This window comes from Triticum urartu, chromosome 7A (genome assembly GCF_056163025.1).
Source record: "Triticum urartu cultivar PI428250 chromosome 7A, HENAU_Tu73, whole genome shotgun sequence".
Lineage (NCBI taxonomy): Eukaryota > Viridiplantae > Streptophyta > Magnoliopsida > Poales > Poaceae > Triticum > Triticum urartu.
Window position 1 is genome coordinate 132,484,392 of NC_141879.1, and position 11,576 is coordinate 132,495,967.

Sequence of the window (11,576 nt, forward strand, 5' to 3'; positions counted from 1 at the left end):
ATTATACTCCCTCCGTTCACAAATATAAGATGTTCTAACATTTTTCAGAATGGGGTGTATATAGACACGATTTAGTATGTTTGTTCACTCATTTCAGTCCGTATGTGGTCCATATTGAAATATCCAAAACATCTTATATTTCTGAACGGAGGGAGTACAATTGTTAAGATGGTACATGCCTAAGATCACTTGAGTCGGATTGCTGGATAATAAGCTATAGCTTCCTGATCAGCAGTCCTAGCTATGAATGCAGTAATCGGGCAAGTGCTTGCATGACAAGATATATAATCCTACAAGCCCATGTCTGCACTCAAGTTCAGATAGCGTGTATTCTGAACCACAAGCCATCTTGCCAACTTGCGAAGCACATCCTGAGTTAAACGACGCATAGCACCAACGCAGATGGTTAACATATAGCTCATGACCATTAGCACATGATATGCTTACTATAGTTAATACTTACTGCCGGTGAATGCGATGCTTGTGCAAGTTTTCATACAATTTATAGAAGGTCCACATATACTTGACGGTGCGCGATAACATTGTTCAAAGATTCAGAAGTACAAACAAGAATGCCTCCAAACGGACAGTGACTTGCTACATGCAGCCAATCACAGAAAATATTCAAATGTGATGTAAGATACTTTTTTTCATGAAAAGGTTAGGACATGCAGTTCTTCATTGAGAAAGAGTTGAGACAGGGAAGGCACATGAAACTTGTCAGTTCTAGCACACAAATAGTGTGGATAAGTACACACCCATCCAGTGAAAGATTACACGGCACAGTACAAATATGAATGGTGAAGCCAACTGCAGAAGCTGGAGTAGGCCTTAAATCCAGCATAAAAATTTCCTACAGAGTTCTAAAATCTGAACGATGAAACTAACAACAAAAGCTCAAGTAATAATGCCTCCATGAAGCATCCTCTGCCGAAGCTGGAAAAGGCTATGCTCTCTGTTGGAAGGTGAAGGCAAAGCAGAAAACTGCAGTAACACACAGCGGTCACTCGCTATCAGAATCGAACACACTTGGATACACCCAGAGGGCCTGCAGCTGGTAGTACCAGTTTTTTCTGTACGGAAGGTCAGGATTGGTCGACGGATCCCACACAGCATCTGCCTCATCACCAAACCCATGTATGCTCCAAGGTTCAGAGTAATGGTCATAGTACAAGCAGTTCCTCCTCGCTCCCCATAGTTATGGGCTCATGCAAGAAAACGGTGTGCTCATCACAAAACCCCCAACAAAGAGTGCCCAATTTTCCAGCTTCTTTAGGGCATCTCCAGCCGTTGTGCTCCCCAGCCGGCATTTTTTTTGCTTCTTGGGGTTGGCCCGGCGAAATATTTGGCATGGATCGAGAACTTTCCCAGCCGCCGTCCTCCCCAACCGGCCCCGAGCGCGCCACGCCTCCTGCCTGCTCGCATGCATCGCGACATCTCATTCTCCCCCTACTCTCTCCCTCGCTCCCTGGACGCCATGGCCGAAGTCGCCGTTTGCTCGCTCTCGCTCTCTCCCACCTCGCCGCGCCAGCTCCCGCATCTCTGCCCGCCTCGACGTCGCGGCACGCGCAGCCGCGTCCTGTCCCCTCTCCCCTCCCCGCCCTCGCAGCCCTGCGCGACTCCGCGCGGCGCGCTCCCTCAACGAGCAGCAGCCTCGCTCGAGCAGGGGGGAGACAGGAAGACGAGCAGCAACAGCCGCGGCCACAAGGCCGGCTACTGCTACTGAGCTTCTCGCTGAGCCCCCTTGAGCTCCTCTGGTGAGCACCGCCGCTCCTGCCTCCCCTCCTAAGCTCCGTCTCCTCCTCTAGCTAGTTGGCCGCAACCGCCGGCTCTGCCGTCCGCCATGAACGAAGAACGACTCGATGTCGAGCTGCCCGAGCCCACTCCTGCTGCCCGTCATGCTCTGCGAGCTCCCAGTAGTCCGCCTAGCCGCTCGCTATGCTCGGAGACGAGCCGTAGCAGCACGACGCGGCTGCTCCGGGGAGGCGCGACGGGGGGCCAACGACGGGCGACGGGGCTGGCCTCTTGCGGCTCCTCCGGGGAGATGCGAGCGAGGCCGGTGACGGGAGACGGGGTCGGCCGCTTGCGGCTCCTCCTCCGAGATGTGGGCGAGGCCAGCGAGGGGAGACGGGGCCGGCTCGCCGGTGGAGGGCGTCCAGGATCGCTGGAGCGAGGAGCAGGGGAGAGAGGAGAGAGAGCGGAGGAGCGAGGCGAGCATGCGGGAGAGAGCTTTTTTTTGCATGCATCACATGGTGGGCCAAGTCAGGAAAAGAAGGAGAGAGAGATTTAGAGAGGCTGGCAGTGGGCCTTTGGCAGCGAAAGTATTGCGCCAGCGCCCCCAGCTGCCTCCCGCTTTCCTGGGTTTCACTTGCGCGCGCCGGCCGTAACTTTAGCCAAATCCGACGAAAAACGTGGTCGTGGGGGCCTGACTGGGAGCATTTTTTGCTGCCGGCGCTAAAAAAAGTGCTTGGGGGCCTTCCTGGGGGGACGGGTGGAGATGCCCTTACCTCCACCCATTTTGCCGGCTTGGTACAGATATCGAGGCAGTAGGGTTTATAGGTCACCGGTGCTCCCAATGATAAGTTGATGCAATGATCAACAATGAGAAGCATGTCGCCACATACAACTAGCCATGGTCTTAAATATGGGCATTCATCCATGCCATCCCACCACAAAGTCTTTATCTCCTGTAGACCAAGCTGAGGGGCTAGCTGCAAACTGTAGATCCTATAATGATAATCAATCAGGATGAATTGGCCATTGTATTCCACAATCTGTTCTATGCGTGCATCATTAAGCTAGATTTCAGACCAAGTTTCACTCCCAACTGGCCAATAAAACAAGGATGATTGAGTACTGATGAAGAGGTGCGCGTTGGGTGAACCAAGGGGTGCTGTCAGAGAGTGCCACTGTAGTAGAACTCTTCACGGTCATTCCTGAATGGATGCTTAGCCGATTTGGAGGCAAGGAGAGCGCTGTGCCCGGGTCCTTGGATGGTGCTTGGCGACTTCAACATGATACTACGTGCCTTGGAGAAGAGCAACCTGAACCTCAATCGCACTATGATGAATAAATTTAGAGCCTTTGTTGATAACAACGAGTTGAAGGAGCTTTACATGCACGGACGCCATTTCACGTGGACGAATGAGCTGGAGGTTCCTACTTTCACCAAGATTGATCGCATCTTGGTCTCAGTAGATTGGGAGCTGGCTCGGCATGACGACTTCCTTCAGGCGCTTTCTACTAACGTCTCGGACCATGCGCCCCTGCACCTCTCGGCCATGATGCAGCATTGGCCGAAGAAAATGTTCCGGTTTGAGTCCTTTTGGCTCAAGATTGATGGCTTCGATCAGGCCGTCAGCGAGGCTTGGGTTTGCGACCCCGCGATCGTGGATCCTTTCAAACGGTTGGACGCCCTGTTTAGGAATGCAGGAGTGGCACTGCAAGCTTGGGGACAAAAGAGAGTTGGCAACATCAAGTTACTCATGTCCGTGGCCTCGTTCGTGATCCTTCGTCTCGACCAGGCTATGGAAGCTAGAGGTTTGTCGGAGCTGGAGACCTGGCTGAGAAGATCGCTGAAGCTGGCTTTGCTGGGGCTAGCTTCTTTGGAGCGCACCATTAAGCGACAGAGGTCCAGGTTTAGATGGCTGCGCGAAGGAGACGCGAACACCAAATTTTCCCAGTCGGTGGCCAACGGAAGAAGGACTAAAAACTTCATCCCGCAGATAAGGGTCGGTAAGAGATTATTACTGATCAATCCCGCATGGAAGAGGCATTCGCTAATGCCTTTCAAAACCTTCTGGGCACGGCGAAAGCAAGGAACCACTCCCTTGATCTGGACTACTTGGGTGTGGAGCAGTTGGGGACATGCATGATATGGAGGCTTTATTCACGGAAGAGGAAGTTTGGGGAGTCATTAAAGAGATGCAGCCAGACCGTGCCCCTGGTCCCGATGGTTTCACAGTTGCTTTCTACCAAAAGGTGTGGCCCATCATAAATAATGATGTTATGGCAGCATTGCTCAAGCTCTGTGTGGGAGACGATCGTGGTTTTTCCATACTAAACCGAGCCCTCATTGTGTTGATTCCGAAGAAGTCGGATGCGATTGAGGTGGGTGACTTTAGACCCATAAGTCTACCCCATAGCTTCTCCAAGCTATTTGCCAAGCTGCTTGCCAACAGAGCACGGCGGAGAATGCATGAGTTCGTTGCAGTTAACCAGTCTGCGTTCACCAAGAATCGTATCTTGCACGAGAACTACTTGCTGGTCAAACAAGTTGCGAGGAAAATCCATGCCAGAAAGAGACCCGGAGTATTCCTCAAACTGGATATCACACGCGCTTTCGAGTTTCGACTCCCTGTCTTGGCCATTTTTGTTTGAAGTGCTTCGTGCTAAAGGCTTTGGGAGAGTTTGGATGAAATGGGTGTCCAGCTTGTTACAGACAGCGAGCACAAAAATAGTGGTGAATGGAGTGCCTGGCAGAAGAATTTGGCATGCAAAGGGATTAAGACAAGGACACCTAGTCTCCCCCTGCTGTTTGTTATTGCTATGGATGTGCTTTCTGCCATCGTCGCCAAAGCGTCAGAGGAGGGAGTTCTCAGTACCTACATGGGCATATCCGCCATGCAACGCCTATCGGTCTATGCAGATGATGTCGAGCTGTTCGTCAAGCCTTCGGAATCAGATTTGCAATTCGTAAGGCACGCGCTAGAAATCTTCGGAGAAGCATCGGGTTTACGAGTGAACTACAATAAGTCCATGGCCATTCTTATCACGGAGAACCAAGGAGACAGAGCCAGAGTCGAGGGAATCCTTCAATGTGCCATGAGTGGCTTCCCCTGTAAGTACCTCGGGTTGCAACTCGCGCTAAGGCAACTCACGAGGACGCAATGGCAGCCACTACTGGATCAGGTCAGGAACTTCCTTCCCGCATGGCAGAGAGGTATGATGCAACGCTCGGGGAGGTTGGTCCTGGTTAAGTCAGTGATTTCGGCGAGGCCGGTGCATCATTTACTGGTTATGGACGCCCCCGCATGGGTGTTCGAAGACATCAACGGATGGCTGTGATCGTTCTTTTGGGCTGGCAAAGACCGGGTCGCCGGAGGGCAATGCTTAGTGGCGTGGGACAACATTTGCAAGCCGACTATCTTTGGAGGTTTGGGAGTGAAAAATTTGTCCATGCAAGCGATCGCGCTGAGAGTGCGTTGGGAGTGGCTAAGGCGGACCGATCCCCGTAGGCCTTGGCAGGGTCTGCATTTGATGGTGGATGACGAGGCTAGACAAGTCTTTGACAATCTTGTGAAGATTACTGTCGGGAAGGGTGATAGAGTACTTTTTTGGAGAGACAGATGGATCCACGGTTTCTCGGTAGGAGACATCGCCCCACTTGTGCTGCAAGGGGTTGACACGAGGACCAGGAACTCGAGGACCGTAGCCTAGGCTTTGCTTGAGGAGAGATGGACCAGTGACTCTAACTCCCATTTCTCCTTCACGGGTCTACTACAGATGGTGCACTTGAGGCATGCTATTGCGACGGTGCAGAGAGTCACTCAGAGCAAGGATGAATTCAGTTGGCCACACGATCCTTCTGGAGTCTACACTGCGAGATCCACGTACACGCAACTCTGTCAGGGAGGAATTCGGTTCCCCATGGCCGCAGCCATTTGGCGCAGCTGGGCCCCGCTCAAGTGCAAGATATTTACTTGGCTCGCGGTGCAGCATAGATTGTGGACCTCTGACAGGAAAGCACGCCATGGTCTTCAAGACGAGCCTTCGAGCTGCTACATTTGCTTACAAGAGGAGGACAACGTTAAACACATTTTGGTGCAGTGCCCCTACGCGAGAGAAGTATGGCACACGTGTTTTGATACGCTGCAGATCAATGTTGGCATTCCGGATGGGCAGGAGCCACTTGAGGAGTAGTGGCTTAGGGCCAGGAGAGGCTTCCATGGGAAGGAGAAGAGAGGATTCGACTTGTTGGTTATTGGAGCATTGTGGGCCATTTGGAAACAAAGAAATGCCCATGTTTTCAACAGGCCGGAGCAGGTGGTGCGCCCTAGAGAACTTGCCTTGGCGATACTTGGGGAAATTAGTGATTGGTCGCATGTAGGTTTCAGTGTGGGTGGTTTAGATAGATTTATGAGGAGTTAGCCTTGTGGTTCTAAGGTGTGGGTGTTCTGACCTTTGATGTTCGCATTGACTGTTGGATTCTTGTAATTATTTGCTCTCTTCTATAAAAATATGATACGCCATTGGCGTACTCTCGAAAAAAAGTTTTGTGCACTAAACACCACTTCATGTCCCGTGACAGCCGTGGCGGTGGTATTAAGTTAGTAAATCATCTCAGAAATTTGCTAGTGCTTTTTTGGCGAGGCGTGGAGTACTGACGAATGCAACTCTTGAATGAGTCATCCCGAAGATGCTGATTGCGACACCACTTCATGTCTGGGTGAAAACTCTTGCACTGTCCTTTGGTCAGGCTCATCGGTGACAAAATTGTGTTGTTGCATTGTTGAAGTCGTTGTCTACTTGCTATTGTGCTGGTCTTGATTGGCTGGTTTCGGATTTCCGGCCGGACATGACGATGACGACGTGAGGATGTTTATCCCTTTTTGATGGCATTATCATGGAAGAACTCAAGTTAGTCGTAGGTGTTTATTTCATCTCTTTAATGGCTCGGTCGTGGTTGCCTTTGCTATGTATTATGTTTAATAATAAACAAGAATGGTTGTGTGCATCGTAATGATGTAAAGGCCGGGGGTTTAACCTCCTTTCTGGAAAAAAATGTGATGCTGCCCTAAGTCTTTTTCCCGATTCATTGATCGAGTTTATCCGTTTACGCATGACTTGTGTTGGCAACACCGATGTTTGCCTTCCTCCACGACGTGTTGAAAGTGCTAGTTATCGACTAGAGGGAGGGGAGGCGAATAGGCGATTTTTATGAAAGTCTTCAAAACACGGGGGCTTTGAAGACAAACAGTAGAAATGAACCTATTGATATGCAGCAGAAGGTAGACTACACTAGACAAGCCATAGTCAAGTAAGCAATAAAGTGAAAGCATGAAGACTATCAGCAGCTAGGTAGTATGGATCAGGGTGGAAGATAGTATGAAGCCAAACAACAAACAATCTTCACACAGTGAAGACAATCAGATCATGCAAGCAGGCAATGACTTCACGAAGACAAACTGTAAAGTAAAGAGAAGTGAAGGATATAACCAGTTGCTTGGTGAAGACAAGGATTTGGTAAACCAGTTCCAGTTGCTGTGAAAATTGTACGTCTGGTTAGGAAGGATGAGATTTAACTCAGAAGACTGCGTCTTCACCTTATTCCCCTTGAGCTAAGAACACTTAGTCCTCACCCAATCACTCTGGTAAGTCTTCAAGGTAGACTTCCGAACGACAAAAGACTTCGGTGATGCCTAACACTCTTTGGCTCTTGGTGTTTTGGGATTTGTCCTTGGAAGGATCTCTCTCTCAAAGGCTTGGGAGGTGGGTTTCTCTCAAACGACAAAAGTAGTGCACTAACTCTGAGCAGCCACCAATTTATGGTGTAGGTGGTGGGCTATTTATAGCCAAGAGGCAACCCGACCTGATTTGTCCAAAATGACCCTGGGTCACTAAGGAACTAACACGTGTCCAACGGTCAGATTTCAAACACATGCAACAGCATTACTTGGGCTAAAAGTAAAGCCAACTCATCCAGCTCGGGATAAGATTTGCTCTCATTGTCTTCGCTCGAAGACATACGATTTGGTTGAGCATCACATCAGACACTCTGAATTTTTTCACTTGGACCCCACTTAACAGTACGGTGGTTCCTATAACTCAACAAAGAACAAAAGTAAACTACGAAAGAACTATGTCTTCACACTCCATAGTCTTCATGTGAATGTATTCTCATGTCATAATCTTCACTGTGAATATCTTCACAGACCACCATTGTCTTCAATGTCTTCACATGTTTTTAGGGGTCATCTCTGGTAGGTAAACCGAATCAATAAGGGACTACTACTGTGTTATCCTGCAATTCTCACAAACACATTAGTCCCTCAACCAAGTTTGTCATCCAGATTAAAAAACAACTAGGGGTGGCACTAGATGCACTTACAATCTCCCCTTTTTGGTGATTGATGACAAACTGGTTGAAGTTTTCAACGGGGATAAAAGTATGTGAGAGTTAAGGATTAAGGCATTGTCTTCATAAGTAGCAAAAGGCTCCCTCTAAAGATGTGCATATAAGTAGTTTGCTTTTGAATGCAAATGCACATGGTAGATTTTACTTTGTGGAGATCCTCTTTAGCTTATGAAGACAATTCATCATGCATATAAAGAGATAACGAAGATAATGACATGCATAATGAAAAATGGACGTCTGCGGAATGGCTTCATGCAGAATTTATCATCGCGTCACAAGGTAGCAGAAAAAGTAGCAGACGACCATCGAGTTTAAGTGTTACAACTCACAGAACAAATTGTTTCAAAAGACTAGAGTTGTAAAGACTTAGCAAAAATAATGCAACCACCCATAAGGACCCGCTTGAAGACTATCAACTCATATGCTTCTTTCCCTTTTGTCAGTAATGACCAAAAAGGTTTGAAGACATAGAGTATCTACTCGTTCCCAGTTGGAGTACATGATGGAGCAAGGTCGATGTTGGAGTTTGGTGGTGCAGACGGGCCTGACGCAGTGTCGAGATGCAGTGCAGCCATGGTAGATAAAGTGGCGTCATCTTCTTCATCGACGACTCTCGCAACAACTGTTGCAGCTGAAGACGAATGTTCAGAGTCTTCAATAGACAGCGTGCGACGCTAGCTTGCATTTGGTGGAGGCCTGGAATCAAACCTGAAATTCTCTGCGAAGCCATCTTCGCGAAGATCGTCTTCAGGACAGAGCATTGTGAGGCTCTTCCAGGACCGCCGACAGGCTTCATGTGCAAAAAACGAGTTCTTGGTGGCCAAGTTGCGAATGCGATTGACATCCACCAAGAGACTCTGCATCAGATGCTTCAGCCAGTCATGATGCTTATCCTACTTCTGATGAAAGGCGACAAGAAGCTCTCAGTCATTGAGTACACGAGAACGCTTCCGAGGCCTTTGGGCAATTGTACTTGCAGTGGCTTCAGTGTTAGCACGGTGTGGCACTCTCATATTTCTAGCCAGAGGATAAGCGGGGGTTACAGCATTGGGGACAAGAATTCCTTCAATTTGTTGCGTGAAGCTTTGATGTTCAGCATTCTGAAGATGTAGGGGCTTTTTTGCAGGCTCGGGGTAGATGGCTTCAATGGACAGATCAATCTGAGGCAGAAAAACAATGTGGTTGCGCGCTGAGCGCTGATATTCAATGGTTTAATGAAGCTTAATCAGGCGCATCACCCATGGAGCATAGAACTTCAGGCCAAACAGATCAATCCCTGAAGCAACAAGTTGTCTGATGAAGAAATCCTGGGTGTTGAATCTGATGCCATTGATGATATAGAATACCAAAGTCTTCATGGCTCCTTCAAGTTTAGCTTCAGGTGAATGTCCCTTGATTGGCCATAGAGTACGCCTTATAATATGGTATACTGTGTGTGGCAAGTACTCGAGGTCCTTCACAAAGAACTCCTTTGGGTATTCAGCATCTTGAGGCAATGGCTTCATCATACTGAGCATCTGACTCATGTTTGGTTCGGGTCTCTGAAAGATACTTTGCAGTTCATCTCTATGAAGCTGACAACCAGGTTCGTATAACTCACCTGGAGTGGGAAGGAAGTAAGCTCAATAATGTCTTGAGATTTGGCTTTGTGATGTACATCACCTGACATCCACTCAAGTATCCATGTCTTCCGATCCCTGTTGTAGCCACAAATATGGAGTGTGGCATAGAACTACACCAAGCTCCTCATTCCAGTGTTCTTTGTCAGTCACAAAAGGCAGCAGACCAACATCCCTAAAGCAGTCAAGAGCTTCTTCAAGACAGGGCATCCCAGCTATGGCTTCACAATCCATACACATGTGTGGAAAGATCCGCTCTTGGTTGTATAGGATGCACGAGTAATAGCTTCGCTGCTGATAACTCCAGAATCTGTCGGATGAGATCTTGGGCTTCGAATAAGGATTCTTGGCGATGTTAAAGAAGGTATTGTGCTCTCTGAAGCTATGCACGCTGAAAGAACCATGTGAAGTTGTAGCACCTAAAAGCCTTGGCAGCCTAGGCTTGGGCTTTTGAACTTGAGGCCTCTGCTCCACATGATAGTCATACTGTGGTCCGGGAGCAGTGGGAGGAACCAAAATAGGCCATCTAACAGTGACAAGCTGACCACGATTGTAGGCATGTTCCATGGTGTGAGGCCTTGGAGGAGGAAGGGTGCCATCCGACATGGTAGGCGTCACGGTGGCTTCAGTATCCACATTAGCTTCAGACTCCACATTGTCTTCAGCCATGACTGTGTCATTGGCTTCAGAGGTGTTGTTAGTGGCAGCCTTAGTGTTGTCAACCTCCATTTGTTGAAGGACTAGAGGGTCGGGCACGATCACATTCTCCTCGAGAATGACTTGATCAGTAGCTGGGGGTGTGGCAACTCTTTCTTCTTCTCTTTCTTCTTCATTGTCTTCATCGTCTGATGCAGCCAGAATGTCTTCAGCGACTTTGGCTTCAGACTCAGAGGCATTCACAATAGGGGTGGCTGCAGGTAGGAGTGGGCGTTCGGTTCCCTCGAACCGAACGGTTCGGTGCTTCAGTGTTTTTGCTTTCTCGGTTCCTAAAAAACGTGTCCCGATCGGTCTTTGGCAATAAAAGAAACCGAGCCTTCGGTGCCCCGATAGATCGGTTTGGGATTCGGTTTTGCATCGAACAGACCGAACAGCTGGGGCCTGGCCGCGTGGGCATTACGATGCTAGGCTGCAGTGGGCTGGCTGGATGGGATAGCTGCTACTCGATTGTCTCGGCTGGGCGGAGAGCTGTGGTTTGTGTGGGCCAGATAACAACACGTGTTATGCTCAAAGAAAAAAACAGATAACACGAGGTGACCGACACAGCATGCAACAACAAACAACACCTAGGTTCAATAAAAAATAGAAAAGAAGACGGGCCTCCAGTACATGTGGACAAGAATTAGGGAGGGAATCAGGGGACCAGCCGGCCAACCTACGACACTATTTGCAAGGGCAATTGATGTTCGTTGGCTGGCAGCGCATGCGTATGAACGGGAATTAATTTCTATAGGACGCACAAGAAGACTGGAGGGCCTCGGTGCTTCAGTCAGTTCGGTGGACCGAGCGTGCAGACCGAAATCACCGAAGTAAATGTTTGTTATCACTAACCGAGCATAGTACCGAATAAATTGGTTTCGGTCACTTCGGCTTCGGATCAGGTTAATTCGGTTCGGTCGTTCGGTTTTCAGGTTATATGCCCACCCCTAGCTACAGGGAACACTTGACTTGTGATTGAGCTTTGGTGAATTTCCCCTCTGGAATGCTCGACATGGTGACCTGTGTCCTGGGGCCTTTGCAAAGCCTCTGAAATGCGGGTGATGCCTTTGGTGAAGGAGTGGTCTGTACCATGTAGTTGTCATCGTCAAGCACCGGAGTGGTGA

The 11,576-nt window shown here is 49.0% G+C and overlaps 1 pseudogene; it reads right to left on the minus strand.

Annotated features, from left to right (window-relative positions):
• Positions 1-1,003: 1,003 nt before the first annotated feature.
• LOC125518506 (uncharacterized) lies at positions 1,004-3,016 on the minus strand (annotated as a pseudogene).
• Positions 3,017-11,576: the final 8,560 nt, after the last annotated feature.